The sequence below is a fragment of the Sceloporus occidentalis genome, unplaced genomic scaffold (assembly GCF_023333645.1).
Source record: "Sceloporus occidentalis isolate IW3139 unplaced genomic scaffold, rSceOcc1.0.p SCAF_3, whole genome shotgun sequence".
NCBI lineage: Eukaryota > Metazoa > Chordata > Lepidosauria > Squamata > Phrynosomatidae > Sceloporus > Sceloporus occidentalis.
In genome coordinates this window covers 248,342,744-248,355,665 of record NW_028316983.1, presented here as the reverse complement: position 1 = coordinate 248,355,665, position 12,922 = coordinate 248,342,744, and positions in this window count along the sequence as shown.

The window sequence follows — 12,922 nt, the reverse complement described above, 5'->3', positions numbered from 1 at the left end:
GAGAGGGAATGGCTAATGTCGAGTCCTTTGCCATTTCCAAAATCTGCAGTAAGCAATCGCAATTGCTTCTCAGCCTTTTGGCTAAGATCAAGGGTAAAATCTGCTATAAGCAAAGTCAGTTTCTGAGCCAGTTCTTGACAAGAGAGATACTGAAGTCTTTGGGAAGCAAAGCAAGTTCTGGGGAATTCATGCATTCATTTAAAGTATTCATAACCCATTCTTCTGCCATAGAGGCTCTCATAAATGACAATCCAACAAGAGTTTTTCAGGAGTCAGAGGAGATGAAACATTAGCAGAGAGGGAACGACCAATTCCGCTCTGATAGCCTTTAGGGCTGAAGGGCGGGATATAAATGCCTTTGCAGCATCCAAAATCCAAAATAAGGGAAAGGCAGCTGTTCCAGAGCAGTTTCTGTCTCACCTTTTGGGCAAAATCATTTCTCCTGAAATATTTCCCACTGAAATGATCAAGAATGCTAAAGTCCTTTTGGCTATTGAGATATATATATATATATATATATATATATATATATATATATATATATATAATGAGACCTTTATTTTATATATATAATGAGACCTTTATTATATATATATAAAATGAGACCTTTATTTTGAGAATGTCTGCTACCAAGAAAGGGTTTGAAATGCATCAAGAGTTTTTTCAGGGGTGGGGAATTAAACCTTTGCAGAGAGGGAATGCCCAGTTTGAAGTCCTTTCCTGCTTCCAAAATCTATGGTTAGCGAAAGCAGTTTTCTAAGCCATTTGTTGGCAAAAGAGATACTGAAATGATTGGGAAGCAAAATGGGATGCTGGGAATTGCAATCCAACCAGAGTTTTTTTCCTTGAAGAGAGGGAATTAAACATTAGAAGATGGTCAATTCCAAGTTTTTGCAACATCTGAAATCTAAAATGAGGAAAGTTAGCCATTACAGAGCCATTTCTGTTTCACATTTTGGACAAGATTGGTCTACTGAACCGATCAAGAAGCCAAAGTCTTCTTGGCCATTGCGATATATACATTATGTGTGTGTGTGTAATTTTAATGGGTTCTGTATTTTGAGAAAGTGTACTGCAGAAAGGATTGCTAGCAATTGCAATCCATCCAGAGTTGTTTCAGGGGGAATTAAACCTCAACAGAAAAGAAATGGCCAATTTCAAGTCTTTTGCCAAAGGCATTTCCTAACTCAGTTCTTGACAAGAGAGATACTGAAATGATAAGGGAGCAAAAGGGGACTCTGGGAATTGCAATGCACAAAAGTTGAATGGACTTTTGGGACACTGTGTCCAGAGAGATTTCCCAGAAGCCTTTGCACTGGCCAGCCCGGATCCAGATGAGCCCAAGGGAGCTGAGACTGACCACTAGGCAAGGAGTCCCTCTACATTTGGCCAAAGGCTCCCTTGAAAGCGGCATTTCCTCCTGATGGGACCCTGCTGCCTGCCTTTCACTGCCTCCTTTTATTGCTAATTCTTTGACCTTTTAATAAAGAGACTTGCATACTATTTGGTCTGAGTCTGTGTCCATTATGAAGAATGCTCTCTCTGTGCTCCAGCCCCATGTGTCTCTGCTTGCGTGTACATTACAATAAGAATATATTAGCAACAACAAAGGACTTGTGACATAAACTTACATTGGAAAGATCAATTGTCCTCTTATTTTTACTGTGGGCTGCTTGGATGGAGATGAAGATTTTCCAGTTCTCTAAGGTGACTTTATTTATATACAGTGATGCCTTCTTATCCATGAAGTGGGGGGGGGGGGGTGTCATTCCAGATCCCTCCGTGGATGAAAAAACCTCAAGGCCCACAGGTTTCAATAGCAGCAGGTGCACATGTGGCCACTCTGCTGCGGTTGTGTGCATGTGTAGCCATTAACAGCAATGGGGCTTGTCATCCATGGATGTTTAAATCTGCAGATGGCAAGCCCACAGTTTTGGGGGGGGGGGCTTTAGATTCATAATATATTGTATATATCTCCCCAAAGCCTGCCAACTTATGGTTTTCCTAGGCAAGGAATCCTCAGAGTTGGTTTTGCCAGTCCCTTCTTCTGAAATAGAGCTGACACCACCTGGCATCCGTCTGCAGTCCCCCATCCAATTGCTAACCAGGCCTGACTCTGCTTAGCTTCCTAGGTCAGAAAATAATCTGGTGCTTTTAGGGTATTTCTGCTTGGTTATTGCTATTAAACTTTGTAGTTTGGAGTATTTTGGGATGGGAGGGTGCCAGGTTTTGCCCTTTGCAGTCAAGGAGTCCTGGCATGGTCTGTGTTCACCAGGACTCAGGCTGGATTGGGGAGTAGGCAGGGAGTGGGGTGGAAGTCTACCTTACAAGGGTGGTGTTGAGCTTGAGTAGCCTCACCTAATGCCATCTCCTTCTCAAGTGTCCAAAGTACCATTGCCTCAATTTGGTCATTTTGGTTTCTAGGAGAATTCAGGCTGGGTTTCCCCTAAGGCCCCCAAATGTCTCTCTGTGTAGCAGCCCATGGTATCCAGAGAACTCTCCTCCAGCAACACATTTCAAAGGAGCTGACTTAGTCCCAACCAGCTTTCTTCCTGTCCAGCTTTCACAGCCATACGGAGAAAGCTGGCATTCAATGCCACTCTCATTCAACGGGGCATCACAAATTGATGCCCATTTGATAGGAAAAAGCAATTGCAACTGGGACCCTGGGGGAAAAAACACACACCCGTCTGTTGGACTGATTCCCCAGCCTCCTCTGCTCAGAGCAAAGGGCTGAGGTTTCTTTGCTGTGTGTCAGCTAATCTGTTCTGGAGGTCCCTTTTCTTGAGTGTGTATCTATTAGTATATATCTCAACGAGCAAGAAGACTTGGGCTTCTTAGACTCTTAGAATCATAGACTCTTACAGTTGGAAAAGACCCCCAAAAGGGCCACCCAGTCCAACCTCCTTCTTCTGCCATGCAGGAACTCTCAATCAAAGCATCCCCATTGACAGATGGCCATCCAACCTTAGCTTAAGGAAGGAGTGTGTTCCACTGTCGAATAGCTCTTACTCTCAGGAAGTTCCTCCTAATGTTGAGCTGGAATCTCTTTCAGTCACTCTCCTTTGGATGGAACTCGGTTACAAGTTTGAACAAGGACTGAACAAGGATAATGGCTTCCTAGCTCACTACACACATCTCAGCACTATCTGACCCCATTCTTGGGGGGAGGCATCCTGCACTCATCTATTTTCCCAACCTACAGACTAGTTTCCAAAGCCAAACTGGTCTTGCTACTTCATTTCCATACGCAAAGGATTTGGAATTTGAATTGACATCCTCATATACCAATCACATATACAGTATATGTCTGTCCCTGGTTTCCATTCCACTAAATGCATCTGAGGAAGTAGACTGAAGTCTAGGAAAGGTCATGCTGCCAACTTCTTTCTTTTGGTTAGTCTCAAAGAATCATAGAATCATAGGAATTTATCACACGGGACGAATCTTGTGCAGAAACTAAAGTTAAACTGAAAACAACCTGCAATTGCGGGTTGTTTTTCAGACAATGTTTGGGGTTAACCCGAACAGAAAGTGGAAAAACCCCCGCATTTGTGTGATGTTTATCAGATGACATTTCTGTGAAAGAGAAATAACGCAAAGTTGTCAAAAGCAGCACCTTTTTACTTTTGCTAAGTTCTGAAAGTACAACCGAGTTGTACTCCTTCGACTTCACACCAGACAAAGGAGCTTTTCATTTGGATTACTTTTGCGTTATTTCCCTTTCAGGCAAATGTCATCTGACAAGCAACACCCGGATTTTAAAACCCCGTTTCTGCATGGGATTCACCAATCTGCCCTCCGTGTGATAAACTCCACAGAACCATTGGAAGAGGCCACGAGGGCCATCCAGTCTGAAAACATGCCCCAAGATCTCTCTCTCTACGAGATGGAAGTGGTTCTGCAAGGGCTCCTGGGCTGGGTCTCTCCTCCATCCTCATCCTTCACCCAGAAGGCCAAGAACCAGCCTCATTGAGGCTCCGGTGGTCACTCTCTCCGACCCCCTCCCCACTTTCCCCTCCAGGAGAAGAAAAGCTGCTGCCTGGCTTTGAAGGCAAACTGGGCTCCTGGGTCTCTTTTGGGGATGGGGGGATTGAGAGGCAGAGGGTGGGATGGAGGTCTCCCTCTCTTTATGCAGAGAGGTCCATCAAGGGGTCTCTGGTTCAAGAAGGGGTTGTTGGGAATTGCAATCCAACCAGAGGGTTTTGTTTTTTTCCAGGGAAGGGGGGGATTAAACTTTAGCAGAGAGGGAATAGCCAATTTTGAGTCCTTTGCCCCATGCCAAATCCACAATAAGCAAAGCCGTTTTCTAATCTAGCCAGTTTGTGAAAAGAGGGATACTGAAATGTTCGGGAAGCAAAGCAAGTTGTGGGGAATGAGAACCCAACAAGAGTTTATTGGGGGTAAACATGATGGGAATTGCAACCCAAGACTTCCCTCCAGGGATGCTGGACTGGTGCCCTGCTCTGCCAGCCTGCCTTGCCTTGCAGCCTTTTGGAAGAGGAGACCTGTTTGCAAGAGGCACACACTGCCCTCAGCCCCAGAAGGAAGGGAACCTACGTTCTTTTGTGGGGTTTCTGGTTGTTACCTTCATTTCTGTCTTGGTTCCCTGGTTCCAAACCAGCACAGAAGGTCTCTTAAAGCAAGTAAATGAAAGCACGCATAAGGTAATTATTAAAAGATGATTCCAGTGTCTATTGCATTTGAAACAATATGAAGTGTGCAGCTTGCTAACATTACTGTTAAGAGGAGCACAGTGTAGCTCTTTCTGGGTTCTTTGGGAGTGACTATATGACTGAATATTCCCTGTCTGTACCCATCTCTTCTTGTGCTTCAGGCAGCAAATTATCCTGGGTCAGCCCCAGTGCCTTTCAGCCAAGGATGTCGGAGATGCTTTGCTTCTTTTGCCCAGTCCCTTAGGACAGCCACCATCTCCCCTTCTCACAGGGCATGGATAATAATAATAACAACAACAACAACAATAATAATTTGTATCCCGCTTCTACAAAAAGATCAAAGCGGCTAACAATAAAACATCCATAAAATACAATAAGCATACAATAAATGTCTCATTCTCCATTGCATCCCAAAACCCTGCCAACCTTCCCACCCACAATAAGATACAATTCAAAAATTAACAATTGTTAAAACAATTAGTAAAAGCAGGGATAAAGGCAGCGGGCGGTTGCTAAATAATTAGTTAAGTTGCCCGCCTGGGGTTTGTTGGAGTCTTCAGCTGGGAAGGCCTGCGGAAGAGATACGCCTTGGTTGCCTTTTTAAAGCTTTCTAGACTGGTGGCGATATTTTGGATCTCCTGCGACAAGCTCTTCCACAACTTGGGAACCGCCAAGGAAAAGGGTCTCAGTTTTGCCCGGCTGCAGTAAGGCCTTATCAGAGGACCTCAATGGAATGGCGGATTGTATGGGAGAAGGCAATCCCTTAAGAAAGCTAGACCCAAGCCTGGCATGAAGGGCTTTAAAGGTTATAACCAACCCATTTAAAATGGACACAAAGATAGAAGAATTTGAGGAAGACTTTTCAGAATTTGATCAAACTTTTACTTATGGAGGTACTAGTGATAGGTTCCCCTGGTCCAGGAATGGCGGTGGTTCCACCTGTCCTGAACGGGGTCACGCTCCCTGTGAAGGACTCCGTGCGCAGTCTGGGAGTGCTCCTTGACTCTTCCCTTCACCTGACTGCTCAGGTGAATGCGACGGTCAGGAGCACCTGTTATCAGCTTCGGCTGATTCGCCAGCTGCGCCCATACCTGGCCCAGAGGGACCTAGAAACTGTTGTACATGCTCTGGTAACTTCGAGACTGGATTTCTGCAACGTACTCTACATGGGGCAACCCTTATACCAAACTCGGAAGCTGCAAATGGTGCAGAACATGGCAGCCCGGCTGGTCACTGGTGCTCCCAGGACCAGCCATATAACACCAGTTCTGAAAGACCTCCATTGGCTGCCCATTCGCTTCCGAGCCCAATATAAGGCGTTGGTAATCACCTATAAAGCCCTAAATGGCTTGGGCCCAGGATACCTGAAGAACCGCCTCTCCCCATACATTCCGCCTCGCACCCTCAGAACGTCTGGGCAGCAATTACTGAAGGTGCCTGGGGCTAGGTTGGCCTCCACTACACGGAGGTCATTCTCCACAGCTGCCCCAGCCCTTTGGAATATGCTGCCCACCGAGCTCCGCTCGTCTACCACCCTGGCCCAATTCAGGAAGGATTTAAAGACCTTCCTGTTCCAACAGGCATTCCCCAAATAAAATCCTGTGGGCCTCCCTCCTCTTCCGTGGCCAAGACGATGGGCTATGGGGCTTTTGTTGGTTTTTTTCTGTATGATTACTGTATTGTATTTTAACTCTTGTCTTGATGTGTTTTGATTGTATTTTAACCCATGTTGTAAGCCGCCCTGATTTTTAGAAGGGCGGGATATAAATAAAAATTTTATTATTATTTATTTATTATTAATGTGCTGAAAAAGACGTCCCAATTTTATATGTTTTTACAAAGATAGGAGCAAGAACAAGACTTAATATCGGATGTTATAATAAAATGGGCAACGGATTGTGGGCGGAATCTTGACTTAGATACTTGGCCAAATGCAAGAACCAGAACAAAGACATTCACACAATCCCAGAATGTACGAGAAAACTACTGGAAAATGGAACATCCTTGGTACCCGACTCTTAATAGATGAGCGAAATTATACCAGAAGCCTTCTGATTCCTGTTGGAAATGCCATAAAACACGTGGGACTTGGATTCATGTTTGGCGGAGGCGTCCAAAGTTGGAAAAGTATTGGAAACAAGTGCATATACTAATTGAGAAGATGTTACAAATACAATTTGAAATGCAGCCTGAAATATATTTGTTGAATATGGTGAATAAAATACCCCCAAATGATGAAAAGCAACATTGGCGAATATTTTTATATTTGATATCCGCTGCAAGGTTGACAATAATAGCCCAATATTGGAAAAGCTCTGAAACACCCTGCATTGAGGAATGGTTATGAAAACTAATGGAAATGATGGAAATGGATAAATTAACAGCACTTACAAAACATAAAGACATAGAGAAGGTAGATAAAGTTTGATCTAATATTGTTGATTTTTGTAAAAGAAGGTGGAAATGATGAACAGGATTTCTTTAAAGGGTTTATATTTGTATAGACAGCTCATTAAGTATAAGTTTGAACAATAAGTCCCAGGTAAACTTGATCATACAAATAGAACATCAATAATGTACTATGGCTGTCTGTTTGGACACTTTTGGGGAGGTGGACATTGATGATAATTTAAGCTATCTTTGGGAGGTTGTGTTCCATAAATATGAAATGATATCTCTGGATGTTTATGTTAAACTCAAGTATTTGTTTGTTTGTTTTATATATAAAAAAGGTTATAACCAACACCTTGTAATGGGAATTAATAGGCAGCCAGTGAAGAGACTTTAGTATGGTCACCTCTAGATCTTCCAGTGACCACTCTGGCTGCCATACTTTGAATCAGTTGAGGTTTCCGGACTTGGTGCAAGGGTAGCCCTATGTAAGCGCATTGCAGAAGTCAAGTAGTGAGGTTACCAGCGCATGCGCCATAGTGTTCAGCTCTCCAGGTTCCAGGAATGGGCGCAGATGGAGTATGAATGACCCGTTCCATGGCTTCATACCCCCTGAAGGCAACCTCCTTCCTGAGCGAAAGAGAGCAACCTCTGGATGGTTCCTTGGTGACTCTTCGGAGCCCATGGTTCTGGTTCTTCTGGAACTCTGGTCTTCTGTGGTCCTGAAGAGACAAGTGCCTATTGGCCTAGAGTTTGCTATTGACCACGCATGAAATTGCCTATGATTTTGGGTCAGTCTAGAGGTCCAGATGGAGTCTCATTCTAAGACAAGTGCCTCTTCTGCTTCTGCTAACTTACGTCAGCATTAAGATTACTGTACTGTGCAACTGTATGCATTTTGTTCCTTTGAATGACACAATATCTTCTATGTTCCCAAACACTGGCCAAGGTCTTACAACTGATTGCATGAACTGTAATCAACTTGTTCAGTTTACGGGATGTTTCTCCTAACTGTACATTGCAAAAGTTAAGGGAAGGGAGGAAGGAAAAATAGGAGGAGACAGGTTTCTTGCTTTGTGTAGCTTCCTTATAAAAACTGGCCTAAATTTGGGTTCATTGCTCTTCTTGGCAACCCAGAAGAGAGTCCGGCCGTAATACTGCAATATAGACAAATCTGCTTCTTTACATAGTACATCATCTTTCTTTCTATCCTACAACGTCCTGGCGGATGTTATCATATAAGATAATATACAACCGTGTTTCCCCCTCTATGTTCATCTAACATGTTTAACAGAAATATGTCAGGTTTAAGTCTCAAGATCCCAAGTACAGAAGAATGGTTTATAAAACCTTATGAAGCGTTAGATTTAGATAAGACGACCAGAAAGTTAAGGGATAAGAAGTCAGAAAAACATTTGCATGACTAAAGTAAAGCAATAATATATTTAGAACAAAAATGGGGTCACTTAATGGCAACATTTATTGAAGGCGGAATAAAAATGGATTAGAAACCATAATAATGAAAGATAAGATCTAAGAAATTATCAAAGGAGAGAGCAGAAAGGGAAAGAAAGACATTAGAAAGGAAAAAAATCCTTATATGGATACATGGACTTAGAAGGAAAGAGAAAAAGAGACAAATGGAACCAATGAACAACAGAGGAAAGGGAGACTTCCTGATCAAACATCCACTGAAAGACAGAACTTGGCGGCTTAAAGGACAGATGGGATTTATGGACTGTTATGTTTTAGATACGTGGAAGTTTAATTAAAAATTCAACTATGGCTGCATCCACACGGGAGAAATAACCCGGTTCGGCACGGCTTTAACTGCCCTGACTCAAGGCTATGGAAATCTGGGAGTTGGAGTAAGTTGTGCTCTGCTCTGCTCCATTCTGGGCCCACAACAAACTCCAACTCCCAGAATTCCATAGCCTTGAGTCAGGGAGGTTAAAGCCATGCCAAACTAGGTTATTTCTCCAGCGTAGATGCAGCCTATCAAAAAAATAGTACACTGTCTTCTGCCAGCTGCAATTATCTGGCTTCTGGCTTCCTTCTGCTACTAGATGCATTGGGCACTTGCTTGAAATGTCCTGAAGGCATCCTTCTAAACTCCAGGAGCAGAGAAACCGGAGCAAGAGCATCCATCGAGGACCAGAGAGAGGCCTCGCTTTTCTTTTGGAAGCAATATTTGCAGAAGCAATACAACACCCTTTTATTATAGGATGGGATGGGGAAGCTGAGTAGGCCATTCATTGCTGGCTCTTTCTGGCCCTCTTCAGCCTGGCTCCCCCAGAAGAGATGCTCCAGGAAAAAATTCTTTCAGGTATACCCCATATAAACACGACATGACTCCCACATGTATCTGCATCTTCTTCCATGCCACTGCAAAGACACACAACTGCATAGCCCTATAACATTTCACAGATCTACCCCAGGAGGATGGACACATGCAGCCAAGCAACACCAGAGTGCGGTCAAGATGGCAAAAGTTGTTAATGATGGCACAGAGACAAGCTAGGAGAGGCTGAGGCTGTTTCCCATTGCCAGATGCTACTGGGAAATGGGGTCCCAAAGGTTCCTGTCCTCCTGGGCCCAGTGCTATTCAACATCTATTCAACCAAGGTCTCCCTTGTGGTCTACTTGGACTCCTAGATCCCTTTCACACGTAGAAGTCTCCTTGAGCCAGGTGTCCCCCATAATCCTATATCTGTGCATTTAATTTTCCTCCCGAAGTGCAGTACCTTACATTTCTCCGTGTTGAATTTCATTTTGTTAGCTTTGGCCCAGCTTTCTAGTCTATTCAGATCATTTTGAATCTTGATCCTGTCCTCTGGAGTATTAGCTATTCCTCCTAATTTGGTGTCATCTGCAAATTTGATAAGTATGCCCCCAATTCTGTCATTCAGGTCATTGATAAAGATGTGGAATAACACTGGGCCCAGGAAAGACCTCTGTGGGATCCACTGGTCACTTCTCTTCAGGATGAAAAGGAGCCATTGTTGAGCACCCTTTGGGTTCGGCCGGTCAACCAGTTACAAATCCATGTAACAGTTGCCTTGTCTAGTCCACATTTTACAAGCTTGTTTGCAAGAATGTCATGGGAAACCCTGTCAAAGGCCTTACTGAAATCAAGATATACTACATCCACAGCATTCCCTTCATCTACCAAGATGGTCATTTTATCAAAGAAAGAGATCAGGTTTGTCTGGCATGACTTCTTTCTCTGAAACCCATGTTGACTTTTGTGATGATGGCATTGCCTTCTAGATGTTCACAGACTCTCTGTTTAACGATCTGCTCCAGAATCTTTCCTGGGATTGATGTCAGATTAACTGGGCAATAATTGATTGTCAAGCCAGGGGTCACTGATGCTATATCTGTCCATTTCCATCAAATCCTGGTTCCCAAGGACAAGGTGGCCTTGGGTGATGCCCAGCCTCTGCCTGGCTCCCATCTGTTTGCCTGGCTCCCATGGCCATGCCCAAGGAGCCCTGAAGGGGAGACAGTCTGTCTGTACCAAAGGATGATCTTGTCTCACCTGGGAATGCCACCTTGCTCCAGGTGCCCTGGCCAGGAGGGCAGGGTGGCCCTTGGGTGCCCAGGGAGGGGCCGGGGAGGGAGGCCTGCCTCTCCAGTCCCATATTAAGGCCCTCCTGGGGCTTTGAGGAGGGCACTGCCAACTTGGTCCAGCTGCTGCCAGGATGGAGGTCTGGCTTGCTGAGGTGATGGAGGAGCCATCCAGGTGAGTCTCTCCTTTTTGCTCCTCCTCCTCTTCCTCCAAGGACGAAGTGGATGGTGTATGGAGGGCCTATCCCACCCCCACTGCCCAAGGAAGATGGACCCCCCCCTCCCATGGCACTGACCTTCAGTGGCCCCTTTGCCAGCCTTGTAGGGACTTAAGAGGGGGGGTTGAGACAAAAGAGGGTTACAATGGAGGTGGAAGGGACCCTGGGAAACTGGCAGAGGAAAGTGAAGAAGAAGAATCTTAGAATCTTAGAGGTGGGAGAGATCCTAAAAATGGCCATCCAGTCCAACCCCATTCTGCCATGCAGGAACTCACAATCAAAGCATCCCCACTGACAGATGGCCATCCAGCATCTTTTGAAAGCCCTCCAAAGAGGGAGAGTAGAAGGAGAAGAGGGGAAAAGGGGGGGGGGGGGGCTCAGGAGGAAGGGGTTCCAATAGGAGACTGAAAGGAACTTTCCTGGGGGAGGAGGGGGCAGGCTTTTTCCCTTGCTCTCTTTTGTCTCCTCCAAGGGAGCCCTGCCCCCCATGGTCAGTCTGCCTCCCTTCTGCCTCTGGACCAGTGCTTTCTCTGGGGAGCAGAGCCCCACTTGAGGAAAGGAGCCCTTCCTTGGTCTCCTCCTCTCTTTCCTTCTCTCCCTTCTGTCTTTTAGGGGGATGGCGATGCTGATGCCTAACCCAGGGATGCCCACCTTGATCCCGATGGAACTGGCTGCCAGCCCTATGGGGAGGGTGGCCCCCTATGACCGTGGGGCTGAGGTAAGCTACCCCCCCCCCCCATTCCAAGGGGATGCTTTCTGGGCCCAGCTGGGAAAGCTCTTGTGGGGGCCTTTCTTGCCCCTCTCTCATGCCACCCCTGATCTCCTCTCTCTGCAGTTTGGCAGGGACTTCACCCCCGCATGCCACGCCGCATACCAATGGCTAGTGGATGTTGTAGCACGCGGCCTCGCCAGGAGGTATCCCCAGGGGTCGATCTAGGCCTGGCATCCCCTGGCATCACCTGATGGAGCCTCCCTCCTCTCGCCTCCAGTAACCAAGAGGAATAAAAGCTGGTGGCTTTGGAAGCAAACTGGGATTCTGGTCTCTTTTGAGGGGCTGGGGTGGGGGCGAGGGAGGGGGTCCTCTCTTTTGGCAGAGAAAACCATTTGGGGATCCCTTTGGTCAGCTTTTGCCAAGCTTGGCACACCTTCCTGCTCCCTCTGCCCCTCTCCCTTTCAATGGGGGACCCTCCCCACATCTCCAAATAAAGGCCCCTCTTTCACTCTCCTTCATTCTCCTGGGACCTTCCTCTGGGGCAAAAGGGGAAACATTGTTCCATTGGCATCCCCAAAGAGGCTAGTCTTTGGCTAAGGGATCTCCCCTCTTTCTTGAAACCAGGTCCTCCAGCCAACTGACCTGGCTCCCATGCCCAGGGACCCCCTCACCCATCATCCCTGGGGAGGGGCAGCCTGTCTGCAGGGTCAGCAAGGAGGATGGGTTTGCCCCTCTCTAGATGGGAATCCGCCTCCCTCCAAGTGCCCTGGGGCAGAAGGGTGGGTGGATGGAAGGCCTTTGGGAGCCCGGGGGGAACAGGGAGGGAGGCATAGCTCTCCAGCTCCATAAGAAGGTCCTCCTGGGGCTCCCAGGGCATTGCCCACTCTTTCCAGCTCCCAGGATGGAGATCAGACCTTTTGGGATCAGAGATGTCCAAACTGGGGGGGGGGTTCAGCCTTCCTCTCTTCCTCTCTTTCTGCCCCATCCCCAAAAGGCAGAGCCCCTATTGCTCCCTCCCTGCCTTTCCTGGCCAGACTTTGGACCCAGAGCCCCAGTCAGTCTGCTTCCCTTCTGCCTCTGGATCACTTCCTTCTCCTTGGTCTCCCCCCATCTTCCCTTCCCTTCCTTCTATGGGGGGGGGGGCATGATGCTGCCCACTTCAGAGATGCCCCCCTTGACCCCGATGGGCCTGGCTGCCATAGGGCCCCATCTCTTGCCTGTGAATGAACCTGTGAGGGGAAAAATGCACGTTAATGCTTCCTTGTGACCACTTTAATGACGGGTTTCATGTGAACAGGGTTTCCCATGACATTCTTGCAAACAAGCTTGCAAAATGTGGGCTAGACAAGGCAACT